Source organism: Geotrypetes seraphini, chromosome 2 (assembly GCF_902459505.1).
Source record: "Geotrypetes seraphini chromosome 2, aGeoSer1.1, whole genome shotgun sequence".
Lineage (NCBI taxonomy): Eukaryota > Metazoa > Chordata > Amphibia > Gymnophiona > Dermophiidae > Geotrypetes > Geotrypetes seraphini.
The window spans coordinates 234354959-234369349 of NC_047085.1; the positions used below are offsets into that span (position 1 = coordinate 234354959).

The window sequence follows — 14391 nt, forward strand, 5'->3', positions numbered from 1 at the left end:
TCAGAAGGGCCTGGGATTGGCACGTGGGATCTCTCAGAGAGAGAGAGAGTGAGATAATGGTTACTGTGGATGGGCAGAATGGATGGGCCATTTGGCCTTTGTCTGCCGTCATGTTTCTATTTTTCTATGATCAACTAACTAGCTAGGCATACCTGGCACTAACTAGTCTTTATGTCTGGAACATAGCAAGTTCAAAGTTGTGTTCAAAGCAAGTGAAATGAGGCTAGGATTCTGGGTTCAAATCTCTTTTCTCCCTCTGTTTATGTTTGGCGATAAGCAAGCTCCTGCCTTGTTCCCATCTCCCATGCTGCTCCTCTTAATCATTGAATAGAACTTCCTCTGCTATTTGTATAGATTTAACTATGTACAATGTTTTGGCATATAAGAATGTGTAATTACGTAACAGTGGTGTCTGATGCTGTAGGAGATGCACATGGAGGGTTTGGTTTTTTTTGTGTGTGTGTGCGTGTTGTCAGCTGGAACTGGAAAGGGTTTCCCCCAGTTACCACCAACTCACAGCTGTTTGTTTTTATTTTGTTTCTCTTGGCTCCTATGTCATATTATCTATTTATTTTTGCTGTTGTTACACTATAGTAACTACTCAGGTCTTCTTTTTTTCAGCAAATAAACCTTGGTTCCTATAAACAACTGCTGTTTTTGTGTTCTGTTATTACTCATCTTCAGTTCTTTTACCATTCATTTTTTCCTCTGTGGTTTTTGCTGCTCTGAGTCAGGAGTCTATAAGAGATTTCTTTGAAATTTCTGTCCCTCCCAGTCTCTCCTCCTAAGCAGTTGCCAAGTTAACAGGGTGGAGCTGGATAATTTTTTTTTTAAAGATAGGCTGATTCATATTAACTCCTTTAAAACACATAGGCACACCAACGCCCCCCATCACACTGCCAGACCCAGCTACAGGAAACTCATAACCTCAGGAGCAGCGAGAGCCCAAGCCTGCCTTAGTACAGCTGCATCCACCGAGCTAGGGAGCCAAAATTACAGGGACATAGTTCACAAGGTAAGCTGTCTTCAGTTTCTCTGACATCCTCAGAACACCTGTTTTTTTTTTTCTGACTTTTGCAATTTTGGTTCAAGTCCAGAGAGATAGAACAGGTAGTGCAATCTGCAGAGCTTCTGCTGGATGTTTTATTAACCACTCTGCAAGTGTCTGCATGTTCACAAGAGGGAGGCTTAGACGAGAGGTAAAGGCTTTAATTTTGGCCTTGATATTACACTAGGGATCAGGGGTCATAGATTTTTAGCAGGGAGAGTGGAAAAAGTGTGATTTTATTTTATTTGTGCCAAAGAAGAGGAAGCTACCCTCCTGGAGAGAGTTTGCATCTCCCAGTCTCAATAGAGGCTTCTTTTGTGGGAGGGTTCAGAGCAAAGCTGTCAGCACACGCCTTGCATGCTGTCCATTCCCAGCTCTGCAAAAGTTCTGTATGTAATTGATCGTGTACAACAGAAATGTTTAAAACAAATATTAATATTTTATAGTTCTCAAGTTAGGTCTGGATAAAATTGTAGATTTGCTTTCAGAGTCTTGCACAACCAATTGACTATTTTTTTTTAACCTCGGATTTCCAGAAGCTTCCTGTGAAGTTGTTCTTTACTGGTGGCCCTTTGCAAAGCTATCTATTCTTTCACAAATTTAACAGAAATGGTCAAGAATGAAGGAGGCTCTGTGGTGATTGATAAAAAGGCAAAAAGTTTTGAACTGTTCTATAGTGCTCAGCAGCGAAAGGCTGTCTCATGGCACTGCTAACTTCCCTTTTCAAACCTTCTCTGGGGTTTATGTTTCCACTAATATATATATATATATGACAATCCTATGGTGAATGCATAAGTTTGTGTCTATTTTTTCAACAACTTGAGCGTCTAGTTACAAAGTTCTCAGATCTGGATTTTAAAGTCCCTTGGAGCCTGAGGCTACCAAAAAGCACACAATGTATGTGTATATATATATATATATATATATATATATATATATAAATAATTTTTTTAGCTCATCCTTTCTGTATTTTGAGAATGAGTTTGAACTTGAAAATTCAATTTAGATCTTGGGTTGGTTTAGATTTAGCAAAACCTGGACGGATAAACATCAGGCAACTACTACAGTTACATGCATGCCCAAAGAGATATACACAATCAATTCCTAAATAAATGTGTAAAAATCACCAGCATTCTAATTTAAACATATGGGAATTTGGAGTGTTTGGAACCTGTTCATTAAATAACTAACTATATGCAGATTTGTGAGCACGCCTGTACTTACAAGCATGCCTTCAAGCATGGGTGCAGTAGTATTTAAAAGTGGATCTGGAATTGCCAAATCTGAACAAGACTGCTCTGCTCAAACTTGCAAAGCTAAATCTAAATCCCTTTCTCCCTCCCTGTCTTAAGCATTCTACTTGAAAATGCTCTGGCAGGGTAGGTACAGTGTGCAGGCATGCTGCGGGAGGTGTGGTGCCGCTGGCATGGACAGCAGCTCAGAAGACTTCTGCAAGAGTGCGGTCATTCTGAAAAATAGCTGGAGATAGCTCTCAATTTTCAGAAGTAGAAACGTTATCCGTGGCCGAATCTGTCTGCAAGAAGGGAAGTACGGGCTAAATCCCACGGCACAATACAGTTCTTTGTGCTAATCCTAAACTAGGATAGGTCCTTAGGGTAAACAGCTTGCTTTTTCCTGTCAGGAAGTTTCTAGCCGCAAAGAGGTGTGCCCCAGAGATTTTTTGACCACATCTGTCTATGTAGTAATGCACTTGCAAAACCTGCCTCTCCCTTCCGATACACTGTTGCATACCGTCCCAGAATTTTTCCAAAATGTTACTGGATGTAGTAGTCCTCCTTGCTTACTAACAAGCATTTTTAAGGGTTTTTTTTTTTTTTTTTAAGCAGTTGTATCTGAATATCTTTCTCCTGCTCACTTTATGGCACTTTTTTTTTTTTTGTTAATTCTCCTTTGGGCTCCGACTGAGAAAATGACTTTTTGAAACATATATTTTAAGTTTATTAGTGTGATAGTATTTTTCATGTTGGCTTCATTGCTCATAATGCAAAAGTAGAGTGATTCTCAGGGCTTCTAAATTTCCAGAGGGAGCCTTCATGCTAGTAAAGTACTATTCTTTTAAATAACTTGCATTCTAATGCATTGTAGAGTGTGTGAGTGGGATATCAAATACAAGCACCAAAGTGGATGAAAAGGGAAGTCATAAAGCCAGGGTTGACCTACCGTATATGTAAACTTAACCACCTGGCAGCTTTGCTCTCTTTTTTCTTTTCAGATAGGGGTAGTGCTCTTGAATCATGCAGAGATGCCAAGTTACCCGGTTCCAGACTGGAGATTTTGGAACAGTCCTGGTTTTGAACTTGCAACCCAAAGCAGTGTGGGATTTGTAGTGTCTGATCCTGTCCATTGAAATCAGTGATGCAAATCCCATAATGCACCAGAATGGGGTAGCCAGAAATCCAAGAATGTCCCCAAATCTTCAGCCCAGAAAATTGGTAACATGGCATCAGTGGTGTTGCCATGAGGAGTTCTCAGGAACCTAAGCCCCGTCACTTTGGGCTCACGCCATCTCCAAAATGGTGGCACCCATGGATTGACTGGTTCGCATGCCCAAGCCCCTGCAGTTCAAGAGGTGCACTGCCTGAGCCCCTCCCATGCAGCCTGAGCAGCAAGGAAGTCAGTGGCACGCTTCAGTTATCAATGCTGGCACTCTACGCTTGGTCAGTTCAGAAGCAGTTCAGTGGGAGAGCCGAAGGGTTTGCGAATAGCACGTTGTTGACCGCTGTGAATAGCAACTTCAACTAGAGGTATTAGAAGGGGGGGGCATGTGCATGGAGGGAAGGAATGGGAAGAGGTGGGGGGGGGCAGAGAAGTGCCGGCACCCCCACCAAAATGGCACCTGGGGTGAAGGGCCCCCCTTGCCCCCCCTTACTATGCCACTGCTCTTGAATTTGATGGGTGTGGCCAGTGGGGGAGAACATTTCTTCTTTACACAGGCTGAAGCACCGATGCACCTGTAAGTAGTCCATAAAGAGAGGACTGGGTAGATTCATTGGCTCCCAACAGAGCCATTCCATGTCAAGCAGTCCATTGATCCTCAGTTGACCATCTCGGAATTCCATGACAGTTTATGTATGATGCATTGTGAATATATGATGGATTACTATTACGGGTTGGTCCCTGTTGGCTTTGCTACTGCCAGTTCAATGAACTGGTTATCCCATAGCCAGGGATCATGCCCAAGCCAGGCAAGGCCAGGTCAGGCCAGGCAAGGTCAGGATTCACCAAATAAATGGTAGGAGAATTGAATCATCATCTCCCAAAAATGATTTTTTAATAAAGGTTCCTAAGCCCAGTAGGGTCTTGCCAGTTGTTCCCAAGCCTGGGTTTTGCCAGGTACTAATGCCCTGGATTGGCCACCATGAAGATGGGCTACTGGGCTAGATGGACCATAGGTCTGACCCAGTATGGCTATTCTTTTGAAAATGTGGGTTTCTTAATCACAATGTCCTTATTCAATGCTTGAAACACATCAATGAGTTTCAAGCAGTTTTAAAGGCCATAGAAGGTCTGGGAGCAAGATGACAACCATTGTCCTTTGCAGAAAAGATGTTCTTTCTTGTGGTATAAAAAAAAAATAAAATTCTAAGATAGCCTACGTGGAGATATTTTGCCCAGAAAACAAGACGAAATTAAAAAAACAAGTTCACGAGGGCATTTTTACCATGCCTTATTTTCACAGTGTCTCTTGCTGGACAGCTTACAATTTAAACATACATAGAAACCAGCATTGTTAATGTTTGTAAAGTTATGAGGCATATGTTAAAATATTTTCAGTTATTGATGACCAAAGCATGAGCCTTGCTTTGTGTGATGAATGTTTTAGCCCATTTTGCTGGGCAATAATGAAAAAGTAATCTAATTTGGGTAATTCCATCAGTATTAGCATCAAAATCGGTAGAGAGAAGCCAAATTTGAGCTTTCTACCAGTAGCTACTTTGGTTCCGATCATGCACAGACTGACAAGAGTACTCCTCATATCGGATGCTGCAGTTTAGGAACATATGTATATCTAAGTATAATATTTTGCACAGCTTAGTTTAAGACCTTAGGTTACTCATATATAAAATTTCATGGAATTCTGAGATGGTCGACTGGGGACATGTTTTGAAATTGGACCACTTGATATGGAATGACCCAGCAAAGTTAATAGAAGCAGAGGGCCTAGTATTAAAAGAAAAAGCTGAGCTCCTACAGTTTAGGCCTCTAGACTTGTGCCCTATTTTTGAAAAAATTATCTTAATTTAGAATCCTAAAAGTTATGGGCCCAATATTCAGAAAAAGCTGCGCTCTTACAGATATATTCCCATGCTACCGTCTGAAATTTGGGCCCTTATTTTCGGCCAAATTTATGAGCATAACTTTTCAGTTGAAAATTCATCTTATGTGAGATTAGAGTCGATATTCAAAGTGATTTAATTGGCTATTTATAAATTGCCTGTTTGGGACTAACCACTGATTTTCAGTGGCACTTAACTGGTTAGTGCAGCTGAAAATTACTGGTTAGTGCCAAACTTAAAACCAACTATTTTGGGTGCATTCTGAGAGCAGAGTCAGCACTTGGCTGGTTAAATGCCCATATTCGGCATACAACTGGCTAGGTTAGCCGCATAGATAGGACCGCATAAAAATCAGTCCTATCTTTATGCGATAGCCCACAGCTGGTTAAGTGCTGAATATTGCATTTAACCAATTATGCTTTATCCAACTTCTAAAACCCAGAATTCAGTGCCAATGCCTGGACATACCTCGACATTGACTTTCTGAGTTTAACGTTTGCAGCAGTCAGCAAAATGCTCATAATAGTTATGCTCATAAATTTAGGCCTGCAATTCATGTGCCTTGATTTATGAGCCTAGTGCTGAAAAGCAGTGCTAAGCTCCTAACTTCTTTCCCCTCTCTTAAATCCTCTCCTGTTGCTGTCCTCTTTGTATGCTCCTACATTTTAGTGAAATTTTGAGTAAAAACATATATATTCAGCCCTATAACATTTTCAAAAAGGCCAATTTATGAGCATAAATCTCAAAATTAGGAGCATAAATCCTTTGAATATTGGGTCCTAAATATATTTCTTAAATTTAGGAGTTTAGTGGTCAATAGTCAAAATGATTTAACTGGCCAGAAAAAGCTGTTGATCGGTTGTTGATGGAGTGGCATCCACAGCTAATGTTATTGTATCAAACCATCATATTTCAGGTCTTCCTCTTTTGCGCTGTCCTTTGGCCTTGCCAAGCATGTCTAATGATCGATCCCTTTGTATGATATGTCTGAAATATGAAAGTCGAAATACTGTAATTTGAACTTCCAAGGAAAGTTAGGTTTGATCTCAAATACTAATATTTGTTCTGCAGGCAGTCTGTGTTGTACGCAATATTCTTCTCCAGCATTTGAAAGGAAGCTCTGAAATGAGAGGGCGTAGGATGAAGTTAAGAAGTGATAGGCTCAGGAGTAATCTAATGAAATACTTTTTTACAGAAAGGATGGGAGATGCATGGAACAGTCTCTCGGAAGAGGTGGTGGAGACTGTGTCTGAATTCAAGAAAGCGTGGGATAGGCATGTGGGATCTCTTAGAGAGAGGAAGAGACAATGGTTACCGCAGATGGGCAGACTGGGTGGGCCATTTGGCCTTTATCTGCCATCATGTTTCTAGCATCATAATTCTTAGGCATCAGTTAAGTTCCTGTCTTGCTTTTTCATTGTCAAACTTTCATATTCATATGACATTATTGGATGTCATGGCTTAGACAAGTCAAATATTTATATGCAGAGATACATCTCTGCCCCTGAAGATCTAGTCTAGGTCCTTTATAGTTGTTCTTTCAACAGCAATACATTATTAGATTTCATGTCCATTTGTAGTTTTATTATTGATTAATGCAGGTTGAAGTTGTCTACTATTTCTATTACTTCTCCATCAAGAACGAAAATAATGATTTTATCAGTATCTTTCTCTTCTTCATATTAGAGGTACAGGCCTGTTTTGAGGCTATATTCCTTGAGCTTGAGTTTTAGATCATCTTGGCCTTTAGCTAGTAATGCGACATCACTAGCATTGTGAAGGTTGTTGATGAGTCTCTCAACAATTTTCACATCTCAGGTTACTTCATACAGTCCTGCTTATCTGATGAATTGTTCTGATAGAGATTGAACAGATAAGTATGCCGCCTTGTCGTACACCTTTGCTGATTTTGAACTATTCTCTCATTCCATTTGAAATGTTTCTTGATCAATGTAAAGATTTTGCATGAGAGCTAACAGGTGGTCTGGCATACTCAGTTCTTAGTTCTTCATGTTTTATACAAAGGTCTTGCTGTAATCGATGAAGCACTTTTAGTATTTTTTTCATCTTTTCATGGATCTAATGTCCATGATGATGTCTCTTGTTTCTCATTCTTTCCTGAACTCTGCTTGGACTTCAGTCAGTTCTTGTTTCAGTTTTGGCTGTAATTTCCACTGAATTATCTTGAGTAGAATCCTACTGGCATGTGAGATCAGAGTGACTATGCAATAATTTCCTTAGTCAGTTGGATCATCTTTCTTCAGTATTGGTATAAACACAGTCGGCCATGATATTGTCGTCTCACCATAGGGTCCAGTCTGTCTAGTTTTGTTATTTTATTGCCGTAGATTGGATTGATTCCTGTCTTTCCATTCACTTCTATGAGTGCATTCAACTTTTAATGTATAAATAAAAAATATATTTATATACATCTAAATCCAGGTGTATTCATAGGGCTCCTTTTACAAAGGCATGCTAGCGGTTTTAGCACGCGCTTAGTGCGCGTTAAAATGCCACACGAGCTAGCCGCTACCGCTTACTCTTCAGCAGGCAGTAGTTTTTTGGGTAGTGCGCACTATAGCGTGCGCTAAAAACGCTAGCGCACCTTTGTAAAAGGAGCCCATAGTCTCTTAAATAGCACAGTCTTAAGATTACAAAATTCAAACTGAAATGAAAACAAGTTGGGAAGAGTTACTGAATATATAAAATAGGGATACATTTTGAGTTTACATATACCTCAAACTAGGCCAATCTGAACCAAATTCGTGATTCCCCCAGAACTTTCCCTGAAGGAGTAGGTAACAAATTTCAGGACAAATCAAGTATCTTTGTGAGAAGACAAATGGTCAAACAACAGGCACATTGTCCTGACAAATATGCCTAAAAATGTGGAAGTCAATAACTTCCACCTTTTCATTCTTATTTGCTATTTCCCATTTTTTTAATAACTAAAAATGTCCCTTTTTTAATTGAAGTTAACTGAATAACAGACAGCTGCCAAAGGCTACTTTCTTTCCCCTTAAGAAAAATGGAGTCTGGGATTTTTAAGAGACTTTTTTTTCCCCCAGGGTTGTTTATGTTTACCCTAAACCTGCCTGAAAAAAGCCCCAATTCTCATCTTAAAACACACACACACACCCCTACCACACCCTTTGCCAATGTTCAAGAAAAAGGCTGGCCGAAACTAACAGTCTCACCCTTGTTTTAGCCCCCTGGCTAATGGCTCTCCAGTCATAGCTGGTGACCGTCTACTTCTCTCCCTGACAGCCATAGAATATGCTTTCTAGGCATGAGGGCATGGCAACTTTGCTATGCTCCTTCTGCTGGCTTGGGGACAAGTCTGCATAGCCGAGAACAGGAGAGCGGGAAGCATTTTGCAGACACTGGGAGTGGCAGTACGGGGATGAGCATGCACATTGTGGGCTACTGCCATAGAGTGATAAGCCCCTGCTACATGGGAAAGCCCCTCTCTTGTCTCCTGTTTTATCCGTAGCCCAATACATTCTTCTCAGCTTCAAAGAGGAAGGTCATGTTCTAGGCCCAAACAAACCTCAGGCTAGTGTGAGAAGAAAGAACCTCTCTTATCTGCTTTAACATCCCTTTAGAACGGATAAAACAGTTCTCTGCTGAAGGATATTCCAGCTGAAGTAGAAAAGGGAAGCAAGTCTTTCCTTATAAGAGAGTTGAGCCAGAGACATTGTTCACATTTTCCATTGCTTTCAGCTGTGTCATTTGGCTCATTAAATGTACTCTCCCTCACTCCGTGTGTTTCAAGGGAGGCTAAGCTAGGGCACACCTAGTGCAAACCACCCTTTAAAATTTTGATTACTAGATACAGACTAGGTGTTAGAGAAACTAGAGAGCCACTCCTCTGTGGGTAGAAACTTCTTTCCCTTAGTTCAGAGACACCTTCTATAGCAGTAGTCTTCACTAGATTTTTAAGTCAGGGCCACTTTGAACCCAAATGAGCTGAAGGAGAGCCATCAGATATCTTCCCATGCAAGGCTGTGACACTGCTGACCAGCATGTGTCGATGACATCTGCCCTACCAGCCCGCCTTCAAACTTTTTTATTGAGGGTATCCCCAAGGATTTAGGCATTTTAAAATGCATTCTTTTCATCTATTGAAAAGTGCCTTGTCCTTCAAGCAGGAAGTGTTTCTCCCACGAGCTTGTGTAGGGAGGCAAAGAGTAGCAGAGAAAAAAGTCAGAATGATGATGAGGGCTGCAATAGACCCCCGGGCCTTGCATTGAAGAACACTGTTCTATAGGGAAGTTAAAGCAGATAAGAGAGGTTCTTTCTTCTCACACTAGCCTGAGGTTTTTTTGGGCCTAGAACATGACCTTCCTCTTTGAGGCTGAGAAGAATGTGTTGGGCTACGGATAATTTATTTCCTTTTCTGATGAGTTTGACATTTTTGGTGACAGATAGCTGTGCCTCTTATATTCAACACTAGTCAAGAGGTAATTTGTATTTTTTTGTTGTTGTTGTTTTGGTAGAAATATCTGAAGTAAAAATTATGATCTGATAAACTGTACAGTATCTTTGGGTAATTGTGTTGTCTGTTTATATTAGTCAGGATTTTTCTTTTTTTTTTTGTGATGCACACAAAATAGAAGAAGCTATGGATTAAATGACAGAGGTGAAGCCAGAGGGAGAGGCATCTTGCAAGATATATTATTTCCACATAGGCTCAAGTGCTCAATGAACAGGGATGGGTGTGTAATTGGGAACACATTAAGGGCAAGATAAACCACTATCAAAGTTATAGAAAAGGAATTTTATTTTTGTTCTAATAAATGAAGTACTTTTTGCTTATGGGGTCACAAAATATTCCACCCAGCTAGGTAATGTACTGTAGGTCAAGGCACAGCCTCCTGGACAAAAGAAAAGGATGATGACCCTGGCTATTGTGACAGGCTGAAACACTTCAGTATAAGAGCTGAGAAGACAAGTCTGGCTCACCTGATCATTCTGTCTGCATAATATTTGAACATTGGCATTAAAGAAACAGAATAACATTGTGGTTTTAAAGACAGCCTATAAAGCTGAGCAGATTTGATTGATGACAAGAACTAGAAAACGGTTAAAATGGATCGGAAGGTATAGATAAGGGAAGATTGTGACATTCCACAGAAGGAAGGCACCGTATTTGGGGTTAGAAGAGCAGGGATCATTGTATGCATGCATGCGGCCATATATACCACTGCAAAGCCTGCTAACTTACAGAGTAACATTTCTTCATATACAATACTTCCATTATATTGATGGTAGGGTGACTAGATAGTTCAGTGCTGCTACTAACCTGTATTTGGATTTAGCTCGTCTTTTTTATTCAGTTGTAGCTCAAGGTGAGTTACTTTCAGATATAATGCCACATACAGAATGAGTGCAAACAAAAAAAAAAGTTTTCCTATTCTGTTAGTAAAAAGTTGCCAAGTTAACAGGGTGGAGCTGGATATTTCTAGTTAAGGCAGACTGATTCATATTCTTTTCTGTACAACACATGGACACACCACCACCACCACCTCCAGACTGGAAACTCCTAAGAGGAAAGCAAAGCCCCATAGCCTGTTTAGTCGCCTCTAATAAGTCAGGGAGTCAGCCTCATCCCAAACAAAAACTGTGCTGCTGAGATCCTCATCACTGCAGGTTTGCTCTCCTTGTGCTTTTTTATTATTATTATTTTTTATAGAATTTGATTTGACTCTTTTCAAGCTTGATATCAAAGTAATTTACATCCAAATATAATAAACTGGTAGAGATAAATCAACCTTGAACACTTGCACAACAGCCGACAAAATGCAGAGCGCAACAATATATACCAGGGGTCTCCAAAGTCCCTCCTCGAGGGCCGAATCCCGTCATGTTTTCGGGATTTCCCTAATGAATATGCATGAGATCTATGTGCATGTATTGCTTTCAATGCATATTCATTGGGGAAATCCCGAAAACATGACTGGATTCGGCCCTCGAGGAGGGACTTTGGAGACCCCTGATATATACCAAGGACTTCTTGTAACAGAGATACACGGTGAAAGCTATTTTGGTTCAAATTCAGAGATTTGACAGGTAGTACAACTCTGTAATTCATGCAGCAGCACCACACCTTTAACTTCGGATCCTGTGGCACACCTTTCTTGCTAAACAGGCCTAATTTCTTGGTGGCGAGGCCTTGAGGTTTGGGCTGTGAATGTTTTTTCACGAGAAACGGAGGCGGACTCTATATTCTAAAGTAGGTGTGGGGTGTAAAGTTAACTGAAAAGGCTGAGTCAATCTTGGCACTATGCCACTGCACAAATGGATTTTGAATTCAGATTTTTGGGAGGAAATTGATGGGAAAATAAATAGAGATGCACATCTCATAAGTGTGTATATGGGAAGCTAAAGATTTTAAACGAGTGGGAATGACCAAGCAGATTTATTTAATTTTTTTTTTTTTTTTTTTTTAATGTTCTATCCCACACCATCTACCATTCTGGGTGGCTTACACAGGGCCGCCATCAGAAATTTCTGGGCCCCTTACTGAGCAATCCTATTGGGCCCCCCACGCACCCCTTCCCCCCCGACCCCCCCTTCTTCCATGGGCCAAATACACACATACTTTTCTCTGTCGCCGCATTCTTTGACCAAAAGATTTGTAAGCCTTCAACCACGTCAAGGTAGACTCTTTCAGCAGGGCCCTAACCTAACTTAAACTAAACTAATCCATACCTATCTATTCTAAATTAACATATGTCTAATACTGAACTAATAACAAACTAACAAACATCTGCTTAATAAATAACTAATAAATAATAGTGCTAGTAGCTATAATTCACTTTTGAATGTAAAATCTCAGTTAAGGATTTCTTTTGACCTTTGTAGGCCAGAAGTAGATCACAATTGCACTGGAGGTCTCTGTTGCAGGATTAGCTGCTCTAATCGGATACCATCGAACAGAAAAAGAATTCCGATCGATATTGATCAAACGGATTAATAAAAATGTACAAAATTATTTACAATCGATTATTTAATTGATCAGAACTGATTGATCTGACAAAATAATTAATGTGTCTACTAGCCCTTACATATCTGACCGAGCACATATCTGAACATACATATCTGTATGATCCCATCCTCCTCAGCTTGCCTATAGTTGCATCATGCATGTTAAAAATGTACGATATGTTGATATGAGCACCTTCCTTCCTTCCCATCCATCCTCCTCAGCCTGTCCTTACACATCCACAGCTGCATGTTAATGATGATGTATATGTTATGATGATAAATAAGTGCATATGAGCACATCATTAACATGCAGCTATGATGAATATATAATGATGTTATGAGTGTGCACCTCTTCCTTCCCATCCTCCTCAGCATGTCACATACAGCATGTTACATTACACAGATTTTGTGTAATGTAACATGCTGTATGTGACATGCTAAGGAGGATGGGAAGGAAGAGGTGCACACTCATAACATTATTATATATTCATGAATCAATCCGATAATCATCACCACCAGGCTGTGTGTGTTATGGGATGGAGGAAGAAAGGTGCATGTTTAAATTGCGCGGGGACAGAAATCCCACCCGTCCCCGCCAAAGTCCCACCCGTCCCCGTGAGGACTCCCACCCGTCCCCACGAGGAATCCCTCCGTCCCCACCCGTCCCCGCGAGGAATCCCCTCCGTCCCCGCCCATCCCTATAAACTACAGAAATAGTTATTTCAATTAATTATGCTACTGAATTAAAGGCTCTGGTAGAAACCCATTTAAAAATAAGCAAAAAGATTATTAATTTGGAAATATTAATTGGGAAGAATACATACTTTGTAAACGGGTTTCTAACAGAGCCTCTAATGTTTATAAATTTTTATCAACACAACTAATATACTACTTTATCCTGAAGCAAAAAAAAAAAAAAAAAAAAGAATTTTTTTCCTACCTTTGTTGCCTGGTTTCTGCTTTCCTCATGTTCTCATTTAATTCCTTCCATCCACTGTCTCTCTTCTTTCTGCGTCTTCCATTTGCTCTGTTACTGTGCTTCTCCCTTTCTCCCCCCTCCCAAATTGGTCTGGCACCCATCTTCTTCCCTCCACTCCCCCCATAGTCTGGCATCTCTGTCTTCTTCCCTGCCAGTGTATTCTCCCCACTCTCTCTTCCCCATTTCCTTTCAGCGTCCTCCTCCCCCATCTTCCCCATGTCCTGTCAGCATCCTTCTCCCCCCTCTGTCTTCCACATTTGCTTTCAGTGTCCTTCTCCCCCCTGTCTTCCCCATGTCCTTTCAGCGTCCTTCTCCCCCCTCTGTCTTCCACATTTGCTTTCAGTGTCCTTCTCCCCCCTGTCTTCCCCATGTCCTTTCAGCGTCCTTCTCCCCCCTCTGTCTTCCCCATGTGCTTTCAGCGTCCTTCTTCACCCCTTTGTCTTCCCCATATCCTTTCAGGGTCCTTCTCCACCCATCTTCCCATGTCCTTTCAGCGTTCTTCTCCACCCCTTTGTCTTCCCCATGTCCTTTCAGAGTCCTTCTCCCCCCTCTGTCTTCCCCATGTGCTTTCAGCATCCTTCTCCCCCCTTCCGTCTTCCCCATGTCCTTTCAGCATCCTTCTCCACCCCTTTGTCTTCCCCAGTGCTTTCAGCGGCCTTCTCCCCCCTCAGTTTTACCCATTTCCCTTAAGCGTCTTTTCTTCTCCACTCCACCTTTCCTCCCTTTCTCCCTTCCTGCCCCTTACCTTTGTGGTGCTTCCCCACCCGACCAACAACAGAACAGGCCCAGTCGGACAAACCTCCCTGCCCTGTAGCCGCAAATCTAAATTACCTTCTTACAGCAGCTGGAGTATTGAAGCTGCTGTAAGAAGGTAATTTAGATTCGCTGCTACAGGGCAGGGAGGTTTGTCGGCCTGGCCTGTTGTCGGTCGGTCGGGGGAAGCGCCACAAGGCTAAGGGGACCTGACCGGCTGTGCACACTCCCCCCCCATGGCTGCATCCGGGGCGGACCACCCCCCCCCCCCCCTTCGGTACATGACTGCCTTTTCCCTACCTGCCCTGCCACAAGCAGCCGAC

General features: G+C 41.5%; 1 protein-coding gene across 1 annotated transcript in view; it reads left to right on the forward strand.

Annotated features, from left to right (window-relative positions):
* The first annotated feature begins 868 nt into the window (after positions 1-868).
* EMP1 (epithelial membrane protein 1) overlaps positions 869-14391 on the forward strand; it is a 63206-nt gene continuing 49683 nt past the window's right edge. Inside the window, exon 1 of the mRNA XM_033935210.1 lies at positions 869-1015. The gene's annotated coding sequence lies outside the window, so the exon portion shown is untranslated. The remainder of the gene's footprint in view (positions 1016-14391) is intronic.